The sequence below is a fragment of the Symphodus melops genome (assembly GCF_947650265.1).
Source record: "Symphodus melops genome assembly, chromosome: 2".
Taxonomy (NCBI): domain Eukaryota; kingdom Metazoa; phylum Chordata; class Actinopteri; order Labriformes; family Labridae; genus Symphodus; species Symphodus melops.
The window spans coordinates 1,252,827-1,253,874 of NC_136692.1; positions in this window are offsets into that span (position 1 = coordinate 1,252,827).

The window sequence follows — 1,048 nt, forward strand, 5'->3', positions numbered from 1 at the left end:
AGCAATCAGCTGCCAACTGCTGTGATTGACAGGTCGCTACCATGGCGATAATTAGCATCACAATGTTTCTACTACAGACGCACCTTGCTAAAATTTAACTCTCAGGCTCCTCCCTCTTTTCCCAAATATGGTCCCTTCTGGTGGCTACTTCCTTTCTTTCTGCAACATAATAAACTCAACGTCCAAAAAGTACCCGCCCACTCTGAGAGCGAGATCTTCAAAAAGTGGTTTCAAGAACTCCAACACGAGACAGAAAGGTTCAGAAATTGCCGGATTAGATTGCAGCAATTAAACGGGCTGTAATGGCGGCAACATCCTGCTCTGGTCCCTGACAGGCTCAGGTGGTGTGTGACATCACAGGACGCCATGCAGACACGCCACAAATCGCCCTCTCTACAAACACACCACACTACTTAATGTTGCTTCTTTGCAACTTTGTATTTAGATTTTCAAAATAAAGGCGTCGCTGATTCTACCGCACGCTCACTCATCAAGTTAACGTTTACAAAATATGACTTTGTGAGGTCAAAGCTCGAACACGGAGCCGCTCCGTCGTCTGGTTAAAATATGACTTCATGAGCGGTCGATTTTAAAAGTTTAAAACTCAACCGCAGAGGTGTCCTCTTTTTTTTTTTTTTTTTTGGGATCAAAAGTGTTTTGAAGTATTAAAAATCTCTCACACACAGAACGCACACCTCACACACCTTTTAGGAAGCCGTCATAACTTAGTGGTCTGAGGTGGCGACCGCGAGAAGGTTGGCGCCGATCGTCAGACTTGAAGCGACAGCAGGCGGAGAAAACGAGAGCGAGGAGGACGACCTCCCAAAAAAACACGAAAACAAAACAAAGGCAGCAGCAGCAGACGGTCTCTGAATCGTCACGAGAGAGACGAGCTTCACGAGTCAGTAGAATCCAACAGGATGTGATGTCAGTAAGGGGGCGTGGCCAGCAAGAACGAGAAACGCAACGTACAACAAATTTTTCCTCAAAATGATTCGATCAAACTCGAACAGGAAGTGTCCAAACTTTTTGTCAGTGACATCACTTC